This window comes from Piliocolobus tephrosceles, chromosome 1, assembly GCF_002776525.5.
Source record: "Piliocolobus tephrosceles isolate RC106 chromosome 1, ASM277652v3, whole genome shotgun sequence".
NCBI lineage: Eukaryota > Metazoa > Chordata > Mammalia > Primates > Cercopithecidae > Piliocolobus > Piliocolobus tephrosceles.
The window spans coordinates 185921223-185940418 of NC_045434.1; the positions used below are offsets into that span (position 1 = coordinate 185921223).

Below are 19196 nucleotides of genomic sequence, written 5' to 3' on the forward strand. Positions count from 1 at the left end.
GTCCATTAAACCTCTTTTTCTTCATAAATTACCCAGTCTTGGGTATGTCTTTATCAGCAGTGTGAAAATCAACTAATGCCGGTGGTCTGCCTAAAAAGGGTGATGTCATTTCTGGCTGATAGAGGAAGTTTCGTTATATTAATTCAATTCGTGGTTGGTCCAGTGGAGACACCGCTGTACCAAGACCTCCCTCAGAAAAATTATTCCTCTTGACTTCTCTCCTCATACAGAGAGATGTTTGTGGGGAATGTTGAGGCTATTTTCTTTTTTACCCCTCAACTCCTAGTCTGTTGCGTGTCTTTTAACTGTGTTTATGGTGTTATTTGTCTTATTGAAGATTTTTATTTTTATGAGGTCAAACCTGAAAGTACTTTCCTTTACAGCTTCTGAGTTTGTGCCTTGCTTAGAAAGGCCTTCTCCATCCCAAGAAGACATTTTTCAAGAAGCATCACTCCAGGTCCAGGGGAGGCACCTGAACCCTGTCTAGGGCAGACAGGCTACCAAGATGCTGCAGGGGCCTCCCCGGGACATTCTGGAGTCTGATGGAACATCTCAGGGGCCTAGAAATGATGACAGTGACTAGCAAAATGTGCATTCTTCTTTTCAGAACGCTCTTTATTATGGAAAATTCCAGATAGCAGGGTAGCAGAGGACTCTGAGCTCCTATGTTATCCCTGCCCCCACAATTCTCTGGGCAGGTGAAGTCCTCCTCGTGTTACACACCCTGCCTCACACTTCCCCCATAGTCTTTCTGCAGTGCAGTGGCTCACACTGGCCTTCCTGCTCAAATCCACTCTGATACCCAGCTCTTTTTCTTCTCCCCTGTGTCCTGCCCTGGATCGCCCAATCTCTGCCCCAGCAAGGACTTCTCTGATGGTTTTGTTCCCCACAGGTCACCTGTTGGAAAAATTCTGCCTTCTCAGCACCAGGCTTGGGCCCAAAGGGACTCCTGATCCCATTCTCAGTTTCTCAGAGTTACTCCACCACCCCCCACCACTCCCACCCCGCCAGGCTGCCAGTCCAGAGGAGTGCCCCATGCTGGTTTTCCTGGTTTCCCTGGATCCCCATCCACCATCAGACCATGAAGAGCCTGCAGCCATGGGGAGCCACTGGAAGGTCTGGGGCCTGGGAGTGAGCCCCTCCGCGGGGGCACTGGCGATAGGGTCGGGACTGTTGAAACAGGAGCAGAATGATGTAGGCCTGGCCCTGTCTGTCAGCCCTCAACTTGCCCTCCCCAATACCAGCAATCTTTCTAAATGAACCCCTTCCAAATGGGGTTCACAGTCCTCCATCTCAGCGCTCAGCAGGTTCAAAGGGCACCTCCTCTGGGCCACACACTCAGGGGGCAGGGGCCACACCCCAAACTGCCCCGAAACAAATCACCTGCCCCATCACCACAGCGTTGCTGTTCCCTCGCAGCCTGGCGTGGACCACTCCCCTCTGTGCTACTGCCCCACGTCCTCTCCCACCTGTACCAGAAGCCTTCCTTCAAAAACCAGCTTTGCTTAGCTGTCCCTCTCCTCCAAATCCCGAGGGCACCTAGGGACTCAGCCTATGGTGTCTGCTGCTCGGTCCCTCCAGAGACTGCCTGGGTCACCCAGTGAGACTGCAGATTGCCCTCAAGGGCAGTGGCTGCCTTCTACCTTTGCATGTACCTGTTCCCCCAAGTCCATCCCCTCCACCATCACCCCCACACATCTTGGCCACACCACTCAAAGAGCCGTTGGTGCAGCCATAGCAAAACCAAAAACCAAACCCAAGGCCAGATGAGGAGTGACTCTGACTCTCCATTATCCACCCCCCACAAGGAAGAGTGGCCCAGTCAGGAGTTCCAGGAGGGCTGAAGGGCACAGGCTGGGAGGGGCAACTCACTCCAAATGCCCACTCCCCACACCCTGTCCAGCAGGAGCTCTGGACTTTCTCTCTGCCTCTCCTCCTCCTCCCTCCCCTGCCCCACGAGGTCAGAACCTCTGACCCCTGATTCCTCCCCTTCCGTGCCCAGAATTAGCTCTTGCCTAAGTCACCTGCTCCTCACCAAAGGCTTTCTCTTTGTCTTTAACTTCCTTTGCTTCTCTTCAGAATTCTAAGAACTTATTTTACAAATGTGCTGAGGCCCAGAGGGGGCTGCAACTACTTACTGGCTCCCTGGTACATTAACTGAAGGGCTGGGGCTCCACCAGACATTTGCACAAAAGCCCTAAGTGAGTGAAAGGCAGAGCTAGGATTTGCACACAAGCAGTCTGACTCCAGAGCTGCAGCTCTCAATAGTATCCTACATGGCTTCCATTGACCATGCTGTTGTCATAATTTCGAAACACATGACTGCTTCATCTTTTTCCCAAAAGGAGATGAAATAGCTTTACAATGGGAAAGATTAGTTCATTCAATGGATTCTTATAGCTCAAGAGAAAAAATGGCAATCTTTAGGGTTGCCATAGATGCTGTGATTCATCTGGAAATCTGGATTTGAGCTTCCTGGTCGCCAGGGTAAAAACTGAAACACTCTTACTATCAGAAAAGAGGAAGCAGATCAGTTCCTCCACAGGGACAAATATTTCCAGGAACAAATTCTGAAAGAAGCTTCTTACATGGGGCTTCCTGTCGGGACATGGTGTGACATCATAAAATCTTCTAAATCTTCTAAACAATTTGAAAACAAGAACAGATGGAGGATTTTCAGCATAAGCAGAGGGTAGGCACTGTGTCAGGCAACATTGGAGATAACAGACTCGGGGACCCCAGCATATGGACTGCCTGTTGGCTAGAGCTCAGAAAAGCTAGAATTTTCTCTACATGTTTCGGTTCTTGACTAGATTTAATCTTTTGAGAATAGACAACTGTAGTTGGTCTTCTAACAGCTTTCAAAGTACTGCCAGGGACAGGGTTGGGGGCTGCAGAGCCCCAGGCTATGGAAACTAGAGATGCTCCAAGAAGGGTAGTTCTGTCTGGAAAGGTGAAATGTCATGTACACATCCACTTATCAGATCTCTGTTAAAGGTCCCTTTGTGCCAGATGTTGCACCAGGTGGAGTGGAGACCAGTGAAATAAATAACACAGGATTCCGCCCAGGTGCGGTGGCTCACAGCTGTAATCCCAGCACTTTGGGAGGCCGAGGTGGGCGGATTACCTGAGGTCAGGAGTTCAAGACCAGCCTGGCCAACATGGTGAAACCACGTGTCTACTAAAAATACAAAAATTAGCAAGGCGTGGTGGCATGTGCCTGTAATCCTGGCTACTCGGGAGGCTGAGATGGGAGAATCACTGGAACCTGAGAGGCGGAGGTTGTAGTGAGCCGAGACCACGCCATTGCACTCCAGCCTAGGTGACAAGAGTGAAACTCCGTCTCAAAAAATAAAAGTAAATAAAAAATAAAAAATAACAGGGTTCCTAATCTCAAAGAATTCAATCCTGAACAGAAAAAAAAAAAAAAACATATTTTTTGAGCAGCTACTATGTGTAAGGCATCAAGCTGAGCATTTTGCATCTGGTATTTCATTTATTATTTATTTATTTATTTATTTATTTATTTATTTATTTATTTATTTATTGGAAACAGAGTCTCACTCTGTCACCCAGGCTGCAGTGCAGTGGTACAATCTCTGCTCACTGCAACCTCCACCTCCCAGGCTCAAGCAATTCTCATGCCTCAGCCTCCTGAGTACAGCCTCCTGGGATTACAGCCTCCTGGGATTACAGGTATGCTAATTTTTGTATTTTTAGTAAGAGATGGGGTTTCGCCATGTTGGCCAGGCTGGTCTCGAGCTCCTGAGCTCAAGTGATCTGCCCTCCTCAGCCTCCCAAAATGCTGGGATTACAGGAGACAGCCACCACACCCAGCCCCATTTAATATTTCTAACAATCCTATATAATAAGCACTATTATTGCTACCCACAACATGCACCAGGCAGCAAACAAAGCCTCTCTGAAGGATAGCATCCCCAACTTAGGCACTCAAGATTGCCAAAGAATATACAGTTATCCCCTGGTATCCATGGGGAATTGGTTCCAGGACCTCCACAGATACCAAAATCTGTGGATATTCAGGTCCCTTATCTTAAGTGACATAGTGGACTGGGCATGGTGGCTCACACCTGTAATCCTAGCATTTTGGGAGGCCAACGTGAAAGGATGATTGAGCTCAGGGGCTCAAGACTAGACTGGACAACGTCGTGAGACCCCCATCTCTAAAAAGAAATTAAAAATTAGCTGGATGTGGTGGTGTGCACCTGTGCCCCTGTAGTCCCAGCTATTTGGGAGGCTGAGGTGGGAGGATCACTTGAGCCTAGGAGGTAAAAGCTGCAGTGAGCAACTGGATTGTGCCACTGCACCTCAGCATGGGCGACAGAGTGAGGCTCTATCTCAAAACCAAACAAAACAAAAAGCCATAGTATTTGCATATAACCTACATACACCCTCTCATATACTTTAAATTGTCTCTAGGTTACTTATAATACCTAGTACAATGTGTACACTTCACTTTGTTCTGATGGATTCAAAATAGTACTTGGCACACAGCAAATTCAAGTTTTGGTTTTGGGGATTTAGTGGAATTTTTTTCCAAGTATTTTCCATCCTCGATGGGTTAAATCCAAGATGCAGAACTCACAGATACAGAGGACCAACTATATGTATAAATCCACAATTAAAAAAAAAAACACCAATCGCACAAGAGACAATTCTTAGCAGAAACAATATACATTAGATACAGATCCCTAAGGATAATAGAAATTGTACTTATTATCATTACAGTAAATGAAATAACTATAATTGAAGTTTTTAAAGAAATAAAAAATGAAATCACAAAAGTGATCATATCACAAGAGATAATTTTTTAAAAATAGATCTGGAAAAGAACAGCATAGAACTTTTAGAAATGAAATAACTTGTTGAAACCAAAAATTCAACAAATGGGTTAAACAGCATATTAGACACAGTTGATGAGACAGAGTGAGCTGGAAGATTAATCTGAAGACATTACACAATTTTCAGCACAGAGACAAGCAAATGGAAAATATGAAAGAGAGGTTAAAAGCAATAGCAGGTAGAACAAAAGTCCCAGAAAGAGGATAGAGACAGAAAGAGTGAGAGGCAATATTTGAAGAGATAATGGCTGAGAACTTTCCAGAACTGATGAAAGGCATGACTTCACAGACACTGGGAACGTAATATACATCTAACAACATAAATAAAAGGAAATCCACAGCTAATCACAGTGTGGTGAAACTACATAACACCAAAGACAGAGATCTTAAAAGCAACCACATAGAAAAGACATGCCTCCCACAAAGGAAGGATAATTAGATGACAGCACACCTCTCAAAAGCAACAGTGAAAGCCAGAAGACAGGGACGAGCTTCAAAGTTCTGGGAGAAAATAACTGTCAACCTAGAATTGTGAACTTAGCTAAACCATCTTCCAAAGCTGATGGTGAAATGGAAACCTCTGGACTTTTTATTTCAGAGAAAGAAAAGCAAAAAGCATTTACCAACAACAAATCTTTACTGAAGAATGTGCTACAAGAAAAAGGGAAATTACCCCAGAAGGAAGGACTGGCATGCAGAAAAGAATAGTAAGCAAAGAAATTGATAAACAGATAAATCTATACAAATATTATGTAAAATAATGACAAGAGGCGGGAACAGTAAGGAAATATTTCAAAAACTGCACCAAAAAGAGAGTATGTAAACCTGTAGGGGAAGATCACAGCCAAAGGGTTCAAAGGTCCTTCTAATATTTAGGAAGGTGGTTGAGATACTAATAACCTGAGACTTCTTTAGGTATGCAGGGTAGAATTTCAAAAGCAATCAATAGCATCTATCTATTTCAATAGAAATATAGAAGCAATCTATCTATTTCAATAGAAATATACAAGTAGGGTATATAAATTCCAAATCAATAAAGGAGGTAGAAAAGGATAGAGTAAGAAAACAAACAAACTCAATAAATCCAAAGGAAAGAAGAGCAAGTAGAAAGAGAAAGAATAGGGGGAGGGGGAATAGAATAAGAAAGATAACAAAAATAACTCAAGATGTATCTATAATCACAATAAACTAAAAGTCTATGTGTGCTATTTAAAATACATATTGTTAGATTGGATTTTTAAAAATCCAGCTCTATGCTGCATATGGTGGCATATCTAAAACACTGAAACATAAGGAGATACATTGAAGGACCACACAAACACTAATCAAAAGAAAGCTGGAGGCCGAATGCAGTGGCTTACACTAGTAATCCCAGCACTTTGGGAGGACGAACTGGGAGAATTGCTTGAGGCCAGGAGTTTGAGGCCAGCCTGGGCAACATAGCAAGACCCTATCTCTACAATAAAAAATAATTAGCAGGCATAGTGGTGTGTGTCTACAGTTCCACCTACACAGGAGGCTGAGGTGGAAGGGTTACTTGAACCAAGAACTTCGAAGCTGCAGTAAGCCATGATCACACCACTACACTCCAGCCTGGGTGACAGAGTGAGTGAGACCCTGTCTCTAAAACAAATTTAAGAAATTTTTTAAAAAAGAAAGCTGGGAGAGCTACACTAAAATCAGAAGAAAAACAGACTTTAAGATGCAAAGCATCTTAAAAGGGATAGAAAAGTTAGCTTTTTCTGGAAGACACAACAATTCTTAATCTACATGTAAAGTAGCCTCAAAAATTAGAAATCAGCAGTTGATGAGACTGCAGGGAAAATACAAGACCCACTCTCATGGAGAGAGATTTGAATACTCACATCTCCATAACTGGCAGGTCAAGCAGACAGAAAACTAGCCAAACAGGATTTGAATAATATATAACAAGCAAAGTGGAATGGAAGTTTATGGAATGCTGCATCCAGAGACTAAACTTCTCAAGCACACATTTTTTTAAATTTTTTTTAATTTTTTTTTTTTTCTCAGAGACAGAGTCTTACTATGTCGCTCAGGTTAGAGTACAGTGCACAATCAAAAATCGCTGTAACCTTGAACCCTTGGGCTCAAGCAATCCTCCCACCTCAGCCTCTCAAGTGTCTGGGACTACAGGCACACACTACCATGCCCAGCTAATTTTTTTTTTTTAGAGACAGGGTCTCACTATGTTTTTGTTTTTGTTTGTTTTTGAGACTGAGTCTCCCTCTGTCACCCAGGCTGGAGTGCAATGGCGTGATCTTGGCTCACTGCAACCTCTGCCTCCTGGGTTCAAGCAATTCTCCTGCCTCAGCCTCCCAAGTAGCTGGGATTACAGGCGCACATCACCACGCCCGGCTCATTTTCACATTTTTAGTAGAGACGGTCTCAAACTCCTGACCTCATGATCCGCCCACCTCAGCCTCCCAAAGTGCTGAGATTACAGGCATGAGCCACCATGCTTGGCCAGGGTCTCACTATGTTGCCCAGGCTGGTCTCAAACTCCTGGTCTTATGGGATTCTCCCACCTCAGCTTCCCAAAATACTGAGATTATAAAAATTATTTTAATTGACCATGTGCTAGGTTATAAAGCAAGACTCAATTCCAAAGAATCATCATCACACACATCATTTTCTCTAACTGTGCTGCATTTAAATTAGAACTCAGTGAGAAACAGATAAATTTAAAATTCACATACATTTGAAAAGTTTAAAGCTTTCTTCTGAGTAATTCATAAGTCAAAGAAATAACTATATATTTTAAGGCACTTAGAGCAGAATGATAATGAAAACAGTGCTTATCGGCCAGATGTGGTGGCTCATGCCTGTAATCCCAGCACTCTGGAAGGCCGAGGTGGGCAGATCACCTGAGGTCGGGAGTTCAAGACCAGCCTGACCAACATGGAGAAAATCTGTCTCTACTAAAAATATAAAATTAGCTGGGCATGGTAGCGGGCACCTGTAATCCCAGCTACTCAGGAGGCTGAGGCAAGAGAATCGCTTGAACGCGGGAGGCAGAGGTTGCAGTGAGCTGAGATCATGCCACTGCACTGCAGCCTGGGCAACCACAGTGAAACTCCATCTCAAAAGACAAAAAAAAAAAAAAAAGAAAGAAAGAAAGAAAGAGAGAAAGAAAACAATGCTTATCAAAACAGAGAAAGCCAAAGCAGCACTTCTAGTAAAATGTTGAACCTTGAAAGTTTAGCCCAAAAATTGATCAACGAAGCCCCAACTTAAGAGCTTATAAAAAGAACCATAAAATAAGTCCACAGGAAGTAATAATAAAGCTAAGAAGAAAAATTAATTACATCAAAGCAAAGATGCAGTAAAAAAAAATGTACACACACAACAAAGTCAAAAATTGGTTTCTCGAAAAGGCTAATAAAAGACAGACCTCTGGCAAGATTGATGGAAAGTAAAAGAGAGAAGTCACCAAAAACTCTTATTAAAAAATTTTGAGGCAACATATTTACAGATCCAGAAGATATTAGAAAGATAGAAAGTGAAATACTGTGATCAACTGTATATCAAGGCACAGACCATTCCAACTTAAAAAGCCCTTACAGAGAATAGAAAAAAAGAGCACTCCCCAGCCCATTCCATGAGGACAGTATAACCTAGATTCCAAAATCTAACAGAGTGTGAGAAAGGAAAATTACAGGCCAATTTTACTCAATAGCATAGACACCAAAGTCTTAAACAAGATAATAACAACTTGAATCCACCAGTACATAAAAATGACAATATTTTATGGCTAAGTTGGGTGTATCCTAGAACTGCAAGGAAGTTTCAAAATTATAAATCTATAAATGTACTCATCACATTAACAGACTACATGAAAAACACTACATTTTTTTCTTTTTAAAAATTTTTTAAATTTTTTATTATAAATTGACAACTTATAATTGTATATATTTATGGAGTACAAACTGATATTATGATTTATAAATATAATACGGAATAATTAAATCAAGCTAATTAACATATCCATCACCTCAAATACATATCATTTCTTGTAGCAAGAACATTGAAAATTTACTCTCTTAGCAATTTTGAAATGTGCAATACATTATTATTAACTGCCATTTGAATAGATGGAGATGTATATGTTTAATATTCATGATTTTTTTTTAAACTCCTGGAAAACTAAGAATAGAAGGAAAAATTCTTTTTTTTTCTTTCTTTTTGAGACAGTGTCTCACTCTGTCACCCAGCTGGAGTGCAGTAGCCTGATCACAGCTCATTGCAGCCTCCACCTCCTGGGCTCAAGCAATCCCCCCGCCTCAGCCTCCAGAGTGGGGGCTGGGACTACAGGCACACACCACCACATCCATCTAATTTTTTTATTTTTAGTAGAGATGAGGCCTTGCTATATTGGCCAGGCTGGTCTTGAACTCCTGAACTCAAGCTATCCTCCCACCTCAACCTGCCAAAGTGCTAGGATTACAGGCACGAGCCACCACACCCAGCCTAAAAACCTTATTCTTAATGGGAAACATTATCATTCCCTTTAAAATAATGAAAAGGCAAAGATGCTTACCACCGCTGCTTCCCTTCAAAGCCAGACTGGTAATTCTAGCCAATGCAGTGAAACAAAAAAAAAAAATGAAATAAAACATATAAAGCCTGGAAGGGAAAAAAGTGTGCATCATTCATGGATTCTATGTTTATTTACCTAGAAAAGCCCAAAATCAGGCCGGGTGCGATGGCTCATGCCTATAATCCTAGCACTTTGGGAGGCTAAGGCAGGTGGATCACCTGAGGTGAGGAGTTCGAGACCACCCTGGCCAACATGGTGAAACCCCATCTCTACTAAAAATACAAAAATTAGCCGGACATGGTGGTGGGTGCCTGTAATCCCAGCTATTTGGGAGGCTGAGGCAGGAGAATCGCTTGAACCTGGGAGGCAGAGGTTACAGTGAGCCAATTTTGTGCCACTGCACTCCAGCTTGGGCAACAGAGTGAGACTCTATCTCAAAAAAAAAAAAAAGAAAAGAAAAAGAAAAACCCCAAAATCTACAAATAAAAGGTTAGAATAAGAGATTTAACAACGTTGCTAGATGTTAAAAACAATATATAAGAGGAAAGGAGAAAGATACCTTTAATTAAAGTAATTATATTTAAGAGATGCATTTTAAAAATACATATCATCTACAATTTTAAAAAAATAAAAATAAAAATAACAAAAGATATGTAAGACCTGGAAGGAAAGAATTATAAACCTTAAAGACACAGCTGGGCGCAATGGCTCACACCTGTAATCCCAGCGCTTTGGGAGGACAAAGAGGGTGGATCATTTGAGCTCAGGAGTTGGAGACCAGCCTGGGCAACATAGTGAGACCTCATCTCTAAGCTGCAGTGAGCTATGATTGTGCCACTACACTCCAGCCTGGGCGACAGAGCAAACTCCATCTCAAAAAAAAAAAGAGAGACAATAAATAATAACTTTTAAAAATCCTTCATGAATAAGGAGACTCAGTATTTGGAGATATCTATTTCCTCTAAATTGATCTATAAAATCAATGCAACTCCAATCAAAATCACAACAGAATTTGTGTGGATCCTGACAAGTTAATTCTAAAATACCTTAGGAGAGCAAAGGCACAAAAATAGGCAAAACTGGGGAGAAAAACAAGGTGGGATAGCATGCCCCATCAGATATCAAGACTTATAAATGTAATGTAACTGAGATAGAATGAGATTGACACAGGGATGATTAAGCAGACCAATGGAATAGAATGAAGAGCCTCAAAATGAGCCACAAATATATGGAAATGTGATATATGACACAGAGGTAGCATTGCAGATCACTGGGGAAAGGAAGAGCTATTCAATAAATGAACAGCTCAATATCTACACAGAAAAGCATAAAATTGAATCCTTTCCCCAAATCATAAGTGATATCTATTCCAGTTGGATTCAAAACTTAAGCAGGAAAGGCAAAACCTTTAAACTCATAAAAGAAAATATAGAAGAATATCTTTATGGCCTCAGAACAGGAAAGGCTTCCTTCAACAAGATAAAAAGTACCAATCATAAAGAACATATTCATAAACTTAATTACATTAAAACTAAGCAACTTTCTCTATCAAGACATAATAAAATGAAAAGGCACGCCACCAACTGGGAGAAGTTATTTGCAACACACACAGCTGACAGCCCAGCTGAAAACCTGAGCAGAAGACATGATCAAGAGCATTTCTCCGAAGCGGAACACAAAAGACCAATCAACACTTGAAAAGAAGATCAACTTCATTAATAATCCGAAAAATGCAAATTAAGACAACACGAGATATAATTTTACACCCACTAAGTTGGCAAAATGAAGAAGGCGCTGACACCACCAATGGCTGGCAAAGATCCGGATCAACAGGAACTTTTACACTCTGCTTGGTGGGAACATAAATAAGTGTAAACAAACATCCTGGAAAACAAGATGGTACCATTTGTAAGCCTGAACATTTGATATTCTACTTGCCCAGCAATTCTTCTTCTAAAGAAATTCATGAACTTATGGCACCAGAAAAAAACATACAAGAATGTCCCCAGTATGAAATGGGGACATCCCAACAGGCATTAACAGGAAATGGGTAAAACTATATTTTGGTATAGGTACACAGTGAATCATACAGAGAAGAAATATGAATAAGCTTCCATTACCCATCACAAGATGGCAGAAATGTAAGTCAGAATGAAAAAAAGCAAGTTGCAAAACACTAGATACAGAATGATAGCATTTTTATAAAGTTCAAAACCAAATGTGATAATTATACGTTGCAATAGAAATGGAATGATAAACACAGAACTCAAGAGAGTTGCTGCCTCTGGGAGGGAGGACACAGGGAAGTAGAATAGGAAGGAGTTTACGAGTGGATGAAAAGATCCAAGTGACATTCTCGAACTAGGCTTTCCGATATGGTAGCATTAGCCACATGTAGACATTTTGACTTAAATTTACATTAATTGGCCAGGCACGGTGACTCACATGTGTAATCCCAGCACTTTGGGAGGCCAAGGTGGGAGGATCACTTGAGTCAAGAAGTTCAAGACCAGTCTGGGCAACAGGGTGAAACCTCACCACTACAAAAAATACAAAAATTAGCCGGGCATGGAGGCACATGCCTGTAGTCCCAGCTACTGGGGAGGCTGAGGTAGGGGGATCAATTGATCCTGGGAGGTCAAGGTTGCAGTGAGCCATGATGGCACCACTACACTCCAGCCTGGGGAACAGAGCTCAGCCCTGTCTCAAAAAAATTAATTAATTAGTCAATTAATTAATCTAAATTAATTAAAATTAGATACAATTTAAAATTCAGGGGCAGGCATGGTGGCCCATGCCTGTAATCCCAGCACTTTGGGAGGCCAAGGCAGGAGGATTGCTTGAGCTCAGGAGTTCAAGACCAGCCTGGGCAAGACAGTGAGACCCCCCCATCTCTATTTTACAAATATAAAAATTTTTAAACAATTAAAAAAAAATAAAACTCAGTTCCTCAGACACACTAACCACATTTCAAATGCTAGTCATACGTGGCTAGTGGCTACTGTATTGGACAGCACAGATTTATAGAATATTTCCATCATCACAGAAAGTTCTACTGGACAGCTCTGCTCTAGACCAGAGGATGGCAAACTTTTTTGTAAAGGGTCAGGTGGTAAATGTGTTAGTTTTATGGAACATAAGGTCTCTGTCACAACTACTCAACTCTGCAGCTTTGTACCTCCAAAACAGCCATAAACAAGGTGTAAATGAATGGGTGTGACTGTGCCACAATACCAGGCAGTGGCCGGGATTTGGCCCACAGGCCATAGTTTCTTGACCTTGTTCTAGAACTTAAGTTTGGTGACTGGTTGACAGATGACCATTTTACTATTACATTTCATCGTTTTCAAGCATTCTTTTTTTTTTTTTTTCTTTTTTTTTTGAGACAGAGTCTCGCTCTGTCGCCCAGGCTGGAGTGCAGTGGCCGGATCTCAGCTCACTGCAAGCTCCGCCTCCTGGGTTTACGCCATTCTCCTGCCTCAGCCTCCCAAGTAGCTGGGACTACAGGCGCCCGCCACCTCGCCCGGCTAGTTTTTTGTATTTTTTAGTAAAGACGGGGTTTCACCGGGTTAGCCAGGATGGTCTCGATCTCCTGACCTTGTGATCCGCCCGTCTCAGCCTCCCAAAGTGCTGGGATTACAGGCTTGAGCCACCGCGCCCGGCCTCAAGCATTCTTACATATCAAATGTTACATAATACATTTTAAAATCTGTATCTATGACAGTCTGAATAAGATCTGAAATCTGAATAAAATCTGTAGATTAGCTACCATTGTAACAATGGTAACTTCCGTACTGTGGTCATATGTAAGACGATGTCCTTGTTTTTTAGGAAACACGCAATGGAAGAACTTGGAGTATAGGAGGATCACATATACAACTTACTCTCAAACAGTTCAGAAAAAAATCTTTACCTGTGAAGGCATGTATACACACACAGAAAGAGAGAAAGGAAATTTGATATAATGTTGGTAACATTTTAAGAATTTGGGTGAGGGGTATACAGGAGTTTTCTCCCACGATTCTTGCAAATTTCATATAAACCTCAGTTATGTCAAAATTAAGCACTTAAAATCATATGTGTATATATGCTTATATACACTTACGGTAAGGTTATATACACTTATGGTAAGCTTAAAAATTGCAATTAGAATTTTACAATGGTGTATACATTATTCGTCAATAAAAAGTTTACCTTAAGAATCCAATCCAGGCCGAGCATGATGGTTCACACCTGTAATCCCAGCACTTTGGGAGGCCAAGGTAGGAGGATTGTTTGAGTCCAGGAGTTTAAGACCAGCCTGGGCAACGCAGCCAGACCCCATCTCTACAAAAAAAAATTTTTTTAATTTAGCCAAGCATGGTGATGTGTGCCTGAAGTCCCAGCTACTCAGGAGTCTGAGGTGGGAGGATCACTTGAGCCAGGGAGGTCGAAGTTGCAAGGAAGCATGTTTGTGCCACTGCACCCCAGCCTAGGTGACAGAATGAGACCCACTCCAAAAAGAAATAATCCAACCTGTGAAGCTCTGCTGGGCAGGGAGATAGATGGAGAGGACTGCACAAATCCTGGAGCACAGGTAAGAGAATCTTCAGTGAATTAATGTTGGGCTGCCGGCGGGGGGAAGAAAGGAAGGGAAGTGAGGAGGAGGTGATAAATGAGGAAATAGTGGGAGCAGAGCCTGGAGGCCTCTCTGAGTTTAGAGAGCAGGAGCTGTGGGGGTGAAGGGGTGAGAGATGGACAGAGGGAGGCCTATGGTCAAAGAGGAGGTGTTGGATGGAAGGTTCTAGAGGTTGAGCAGATCCAGGTGATGGCAAAGTCCCTGATGTAAACAAGATATTGGGTGTCTAAAATGGAAAAGCCCTTAGAGACAACCCAGTCAAGGAATTGAAAGCCGGTGTGTGAGCACAGCACTCTTGTGGCCAGTACAGTTCCCCCAGATGGTGGCAGGATGGGAATAGAGAGAAAGACTATGAGGGGTACCCATGTCAAGAGACAGAAGCCGGCCGGGCATGGTGGCTCACGCCTGTAATCCCAGCACTTTGGGAGGCCGAAGCAGGTGGATCACCTGAGGTCAGGAGTTCAAGACCAGCCTGGCCAACATGCTGAAACCCCATCTTTACCAAAAATATAAAAATTAGCCAGGCGTAGTGGCAGGCGCCTGTAATCCCAGCTGCTCGGGAGGCTGAGGCAGAAGAATGGCATGAACCTGGGAGGCGGAGGTTGCAGTGAGCCGAGATCATGCACTGCACTCCAGCCTGGGTGACAAGAGCAAAACTCCATCTGAAAAAAAAAGAAAAAAAGAGACAGAAGCCAAGTAACCGGAGGCCTGCAGGAGGGTGATGGGGAGCCATAGAAGGTGGTGCAGCTTCACAGGGCAAGAGCCTTAAATGAGGGTACTGGAGTCACATCTGCACATAACACATCTGGAATCAAGAGGAAATCCAACCACATTTCCGGATCCTGTCATTTCTGGTGCCTAGAGTTTGGGAGAAGGAGCTGCCTGCATTCATAAGGGCTGCACAGAGATAGTGTGGTATCCTTAGGGATGGCAGGCATTCAGAGGTCTTGTGAGAAAGTTTGCTTGTCACAGACCATTACAGCCTGGGGTTTTATTCACACACTACCCTAAGGTCCAAGTGCAGGACCTGATTGGTAATAGGTGCTCAAAATTTCTTATTGGATTAATGACTGGATGGGTGGATAGGTGAGTGCATGGGTGGTGGTTGGATGAATGGATGGATGGGTATGATGGGTAGATGGATGGATGGATAAGTGGTGGATGGATGGACGTATGGACAGATGAATGCATGGATAATGAATGGATGAATTAGTGGGTGAATGGATGGATGGTTGGGTGGATGGATATATGGATGGACAGATGGATGCATGGATGGTGGATGGATGGCTGAGTTGGTAGTTTTGATGGATGGATGGAAGGATGGATGGATGGGTAGGTGGATAGATGGATGAACGGGTAGATAGATGGGTGAATAAACGGGTGAGTGAGAGAATGAATAGAAAGAAGAGCTCATGGGGCATGGAGTGGGTGAATAAATAAGTGCATGAATCGAACAAACTGGACATTCCAGGAAACATAGAATAGCCTGGGAGGTCAGAGAGGTGATAGAGATAACATGTCCAGCCTCGCCTCAGCCGTCTAGACCACTCATAAGAACAGTATAACCACAAGGAGGTTGCAAAAGCCACCATCCCTCTGCTCCCTGGTGCCCCCCAACCCAGAGGCTTATCTATGGGCAGAAGCCCCCATCTGTGTCCCCTGGTTCCAGGCTGCAATGGCAGAGGACATGGGACCAAGGGAGCAGACTGGCTACCTCTGGGAACCCCTCTTCCTTCTCAGGATCCAGGTCAGACTCCCCAGGAAGCAGGGGAGAATGCAGGCCTTAGGCTCTGATTCCACAAGCTCTGAACCTGCCTTTGCCTCTCTCTGTCCTTACACAGGTCATTTGACTTATCTTGGCCACTCTTCCTGGCAAGAATTTTAGGAAAAATGGCCCTGTCTTCTCCCTTCCACCTGCCCACCCAGTGCTGTGGGGACATAAACCAGCTGCCTGATGGGGAAGGGAGCCTCAGACCCTGGAAAGATGGGTCTAGCTCCCTCACCCAAGGAAGCCCATGAACAGGGCAGAAGCTGGCCTGGCCTAGGGACTCTTTCCTGCACCCAACCCCATCCTCCAGTCACAGGGTTGTAGAGGGAATAGGTTTCCTCCGAGCCAAGATAAGCATCCGAGCTTTATCTCCTTTCAGTCTCTGATTCCCCATCACCCCGACCACCAGGACCATGCCCCTCCCCAGCCATACCATGGCAGGCCAGGCCCGGATAGCAGAGATAAGGCCTGCCTGGCCAGAAGACCACAAGCAGTGGATAAGAAGGAGGGGAAGTCTTCTCTTCTGCCCACTCAAAGCTAGAATTCTGCTTCCTTCCCCAGAGGCAGGCCCCAAGAGAGCATCTGGGCAGCCATCCCAGCCTCTCTGCAGCCTGGGGAGAGAGCCTGGGGTGTTTTGCCCACTAGTATTCAGTATCAGCGATGTCCTCATTAATTCATTTCTCATTTGCGGGCACCACTCAAAGGCAGAAAATCCTGCTCAACTGAGCACCAGGGAAGCAGGAGAATGCAGTGCTGGCTGCCCCATGTTGGAAGAGACTCCTCCAGACCTCTCAGTAGGTAACTGGATGGGCCCCCTGTGGGCTTCAAGGCCTGAAAATCCAGGTCCAACATCCAAATTGTACAGCAACCTTTCGTGGACACCTCCTCCATGCCAGGCCGCATGCTGGGTATTGAGGTAACAGATCCATCCAAGCCTTCACAGAGCATCTGGGAGCAACACCTAATGCAGCCTGGGAAATCTGGGAAGGCTTCACAGAAGAGGTGACATGCCAGCTGGATTTTGAGGGATGAAAGAGATTTCTTCAGACATACAAATAAGGGAAGGGCATTCCGAAGCAGAAGGAAACTATGGGAAAAGGCCTAGAGCCATGAAAAAAGCAGCACATGATTAGATGATGATGATAACTGGAATGGTTGAAGTGCCAGGTTCATGAAGAGGAAGAGGGCCAGGTGCAGTGGCTCAGACCTCTAATCCCAGCACCTTGGGAGGCAAGTGGATCACCTGAGGTCAGGAGTTCCAAACTAGCCTGGCCAACATGGTGAAACCCCATCTCTACTAAAACTACAAAAATTAACTGGGCATAGTGCCAGGCTCTGTAATCCCAGCTACTTGACAGGCTGAGGCAGGAGAATCATTTGAACCCGGGAGGCGGAGACTGCAGTGAGCCGAGATCGCACCACTGCACTCCAGCCTGGGCGTCGCAGGAAGACTCCGTCTCAAAAAAAAAAAAAAAAAAAGGGCCAGGCACGGTGTCTCACACCTGTAATCCCAGCACTTTGGAAGGCTGAGGTGGGCAGGTGGGAGGATCACGAGGTCAGGAGTTCGAGACCAGCCTGACCAACATGGTGAAACCCCCTCTCTACTAAAAATACAAAAATTAGTCAGGCATGGTGGTGTACACCTGTAATCCCAGCTACTCAGGAAGCTGAAGCAGGAGAATCACTTGAACCCTGGAGGCGAAGGTTGCAGTGAGCCAAGATCATATTGCACTCCAGCCTGGGCATCGCAGGGAGACTGCATCTCAAAAAAAAAAAGGCTGGGCATGGTAGCTCACACCTGTAATCCCAGCACTTTGGGAGGCTGAGGCGGGCAGATCACGAGGTCAGGAGATCGAGACCATCCTGGCTAACATGGTGAAGCCCCATCTCTACTAAAAATACAAAAAATTAGCCATGTGTGGTTGCACATGCCTGTAGTCCCAGCTACTTGGGAGGCTGAGGCAGGAGAATCACTTGAACCCTGGAGGCAGAGGTTGCAGTGAGCCAAGATTGCACTACTGAACTCCAGCCTGGGCGGCAGAGCAAGACTCTGTCTCCAAAAAGATAAATAAATAAACACAAAATTACCCAGGCATGGTAGCACATGCCTGTAATCCCAGCTGCTCAGGAGGCTGAGGCAGGAGAATCGCTTGAACTCAGGAAGCGGAGGTTGCAGTGAGCCAAGATTGAGCCATTGCACTCCAGCCTGGGCAACAAGAACGAAACTCTGTCTCAAAAAAAATAAATAATTAATTAATTAATTTTTTTTTAAATGAGGAAAAGGAGTTGGGAAAGGGAGTATCAAGAGATGAGACTCTTGGATCTACCCAGATAATCCAAGATAATCTCCTCATCCCAACCTTAATCACATTTTCAAAGTTCTTTTGACATGTAAGGTGATAATATTCACAGGTTCCAGGGATTAGGACCTGGAAAAAAGAGAGAGAGAGAGATGAGGCTCCAGGGTGAAGAAGGATTCAGGGTCTGGTTTTGAAGGGCCTCAAAGGACATGAAGAACACTTAGAACTTTAGCCCATGGACAGAGAGGAACCAATGGATGGATGATTTTCTTTTTTTTTTCTTTTTTGAGGGAGTTTTGCTTTTGTTGCCCACACTGGAGTACAGTGGCACAGTCTTGGCTCGCTGCAACCTCCACCTCCCAGGTTCAAGTGACTCTCCTGCCTCAGCCTCCTGAGTAGCTGCGATTACAGGTGCCTGCCAGCATGCCCAGCTAATTTTTGTATTTTTAGCAGAGATGGGGTTTCACCATGTTAGCCAGGCTGGTCTCAAACTCCTGACCTCAGGTGATCGGCCTGCCTTGGCCTCCCAAAGTGCTGGGATTACAGGCATGAGACACCACGCCCAGCCAATTTTCAGTTGGGTGGTGACATACTGGAATTTGCAATTTGGAAGAAGCACTCCAGCTAAGTATAGCAAGGGTGGTATCCCAGGAATGAAGTCAGGGAGACCAGGATGAAGCCGAGACGTTATCCAAGGAGACAACAATGGTGGCCTGGCTTCCTGCAGGGGCCATAAGGTGGGAGAGAAGGGGCAAATCCCACTGGAAGGAGCGACAGACCGGATGTAGGGGGTAACCAGCAGGGAGGTGTTCAAAACCAGTTCAAGTTTCTGGATTTACCAGGACAGAAAGCCAGGTTTTCAGGAGAAAACATGGAGGAGCTCAGCTGGGAGGCGTGTTTAGTTTGGGGTGTGTGTGGAGCTTCAAGGGGAGCTGGGGGTCTAAGAGGCAGGACTATGAGGTGCTGCTCAGGGTCATGCAGCATCAATGCTATCTGTGAGTCTAGATTGCAGGCCTTCCCTCCCCACCCCCACCACCACTGCCACTCCCAGGCCTGGGCCACCTTCTACCTCTGTCATGGCACCCATTCC

At 44.3% G+C, this 19196-nt stretch overlaps 1 long non-coding RNA gene across 1 annotated transcript in view; it reads right to left on the minus strand.

The window, feature by feature from the left end:
- LOC113225082 overlaps positions 1 to 19196 on the minus strand; it is a 106140-nt gene that overhangs the window by 85197 nt on the left and 1747 nt on the right. The window contains exon 2 of the long non-coding RNA XR_003309706.1: positions 13615 to 13746. This is a non-coding gene — a long non-coding RNA (uncharacterized LOC113225082). The remainder of the gene's footprint in view (positions 1 to 13614; positions 13747 to 19196) is intronic.